Here is a 3,493-nt window from a genome sequence, read left to right on the forward strand (position 1 = left end):
GCCTCTGGATATCCTCCCATAACTGTGAGTACTGCCGTGTGCAATCTATGCACGACATTAAGATTGAGTTCAGTTCATAAACAGGTCATAAAAATGCACGATCGTTAAAAATGGAGAACTTAAAACAGCAAATAAAAGTAATCCCACGGTCGGCAAAAGAATGGCATTAAAACAGTTTTTTTTTTAAGAGGCCCGGGCGCGATATCTTTTTTTCGTAGGATGGTAGGGGAAGGTACCGCCTTTTCCGCCTCTGATTGGCTAGAAGGGCTCTCCTCCGATTGGTTATTTGATTCGGCCGTGAAACGTCATCTCACGTTCATGGTATGCTGTTGGCTAGTCTGTTTTGATCGTCTTTACCACCAACAGAAGTAAACGAAGTCAATCCAACACTGTGATAAGTGCGTGCCGTCAGATTTATATTAATGGAAAGCACATCGCCGAATTTAAGGTTGACACCTAAAGTGTATGTCCACATCTTAACATATGTTCTCATAGGCACGAAAAGTATCCAAGGGACGAGGAAACGGTAAACTAAGCGATTTCTCAAGACACTTTGGCAGCACGCTCTGGAGGACAGACATGTGACACCGACTACAAAACAGGTTAGTCCAAGTTTCAGTTCCGTTACAGTTCCTTGAGTGTGTCTTGAGAAATCGCTTAGTTTACCGTTTCCTCGTCCGATACTTTTTGTGCCTATGAGAACATATGTTAAGATGTGGACATACACTTTAGGTGTCAACCTTAAATTTGACGATGTGCTTTCCATTAATATAAATCTGACGGCACGCACTTATCACACTGTTGGATTGACTTCGTTTACTTCTGTTGGTAGTAAAGACGATCAAAACAGACTAGCCGACAGCATGCCATGAACTTGAGATGACGTTTCATGGCCGAATCAAATAACCAATCGGAGGAGAGCCCTTCTAGCCAATCAGAGGTGGATAAGGCGGTACCTTCCCCTACCATCCTACGAAAAAAAATATCGCGGCCCGGGCCTATGTGCTCGTGCTTCCATGTTAGCACTTGCAGATGACAGGTCCGTAAAATAACTTAGCCTACAGTCTTCGTCCGATGGCTAAGATCTTTCATCCAGTTATAGGATATTGATCAAGAAGCAATGATACAGACGTGTACCGACGGGATATGGGCAATAGGTGGATGAAGCTAGTTAAAAAAGAAATAGATATTTTTCTCAGGAGATGGTGAAGACCAAAACCAGAGCTAAAAGAAAGTGAATATTGGACATTTATTCCTTCATGTTGCTACGCTGGATGTGGAAATAAGCAACTGTTTACTAACAAGTTTGCAATATCAACTTTTCAGAAGCTCTGTACGATATCAATAAAGCTGCAAGCAACTATTTGCTATGTAAAGATATAGTAAAGTAGCCTAATGGTGTTTTGAGCAAAGACTGAAGTCATGCTCCCTGCAATATATCCTCATAGAACGGTCCATGATATCCTACCAAAATGCACACACCACAGGTTGTATGATATCCTACAAAATAGCACCCCATGAATGACATTACATCCTTAAGATAAAGTTCTGTAATTTACCTAAAAATACGGAGGTTAGGTTAAGGCAAGTTAAGTTATGGACATTAGGTTAGGAAAAGACACATGGGATGACGTAAAGTTCACACAGTTCCGCACGTGTCTCCTGGGAAAAATCCCTGGGAAAAGTCAGTGGTATTGTGACCCATCCACCACCCCAAACTGCCCCCCTATGACACCGCTCGGTACTGCTTCCTTATTTACTCCCATCAGCACATTAGTCACATGATTGCAGCCTTCCGAAATACATGGGTTATGCACTAATTACTGGCTCATTCTTACATGGGATATGTACAAATTTTGGATGCATTGCTGTTTTTTGGAAAATGTTTTTCAGTTTTTGAGAACAGCCTGCTCCCAGTGCATGTTGTAATTCAAGATTCTGCACTGCGCTAATGCATCAGCTCCCGATGACAAAGCTGAGACGGCATCATCTCAGAAGCGTAACACCCACTCTCCAGTTCTACCCCAGGTTAACACAGTGAGCTCTGTCAGTGCTGTTGTTAGCACTGTTCACACTGTTAGCCCTTAGCTAGGGTGACCATATTTTGATTTCCAAAAAAGAGGACACTTGCCCCGGCCACGAGATAGCCCACTTAAATGATACTCGCAGTTTACTCAAAGATGCCTTTTAATTTTATATGTATGGATAGAAAATTCATATTACAAAATAATATCTCAAACACAGAAATTTAGATAGGCTTCTCAGAGGTTACTCAACTTACTCAAGTTTCAGTTGTACAAAAATAAATATAAATGTAAAATAAATGTAAAATCTCTGGAATGAAATAATGATAGAAATAATGTCTCTTCTGTATTAGAAAAATCAACTTGTAAAATAATAGCTATCTTTTCAAGTCTTACTGGACAAATAGATAAATAAATAATATGAAATAATGTTCTAAATAATACCTCCTCTGTATTAGAAAATCCAACTTTGAGCTCCCCGGCACTTTTATTAGACACAGAATCATATGTGCCAGCTTTGCACACGGTGCACTCAGCCTCCCATATGTCCTGACCGGGTCGGGACGGTAAGTTGGGAATTTTTTCTGCCGTTCATCTGTGAAGCTGCACTTGCGCTTTGGCATCTTGGAAGCTTAGAATAATGCTGTACCACCGGTGTCTGCTGCTTCCTCGTTGTGAGTGTTGGAGATCCGCCGATAAGGCAGCCTCTCGGGGATTACGCGCACATACACACACACACACACACACACACACAAGGAAAACCAGACATTATCATCAATTTATAAACACCCCCCAGACACCCCGGATGTGAAAAGTGGACATGTCCGGGCAAAAGAGAGACGTTTGGTCAGCCTACCGTCAGCTGCTGGCTGTCGGCTCAGCCACCTCCATGTTGAGAGCCGTTTGCTAACAAATCTGGCTTACACTCATCATAACCATCATCACTATGCCCTGAATGTTGTATAGCATTCTTTTAGTGCTGATGATAGGGAGGTGTGGGAAGGCAACCAACTTTCGCCAGAAGCAGAGCAAAACAGAGTTTCATTTTTGCAGGTATTTGCAGAACAGGGTGTTAAGTGTAACCCTTTACAGGAGGAGCTGACACGCACACCATCTAAATTGCAATGAGGCATTGTGCCTCACTGTTAATTGGTTGATTGACTCCTGTAAGGAGGTGGATACTAAATACACTCAACCCTCATTCACATTCCCTTCTTTGCAACCTGGAGAAGACAGTTCCAGGCTAAATGGTCAAGCTCCATCATATCTTAGAGAGCTCATAGCGCCATATTATCCCACCAGAACACTGCGCTCTGAGAACGCAGGGTTACTCGTGGTCCCTAAAGTCTCCAAAAGTAGATCAGGAGCCAGAGCCTTCAGCTATCAGGCTCCTCTCCTGTGGAATCATCTTCCTGTTACGGTCCGGGAGGCAGACACCGTCTCCACATTTAAGACTAGACTTAAGACTT

This window comes from Epinephelus moara, chromosome 10, assembly GCF_006386435.1.
Source record: "Epinephelus moara isolate mb chromosome 10, YSFRI_EMoa_1.0, whole genome shotgun sequence".
Lineage (NCBI taxonomy): Eukaryota > Metazoa > Chordata > Actinopteri > Perciformes > Serranidae > Epinephelus > Epinephelus moara.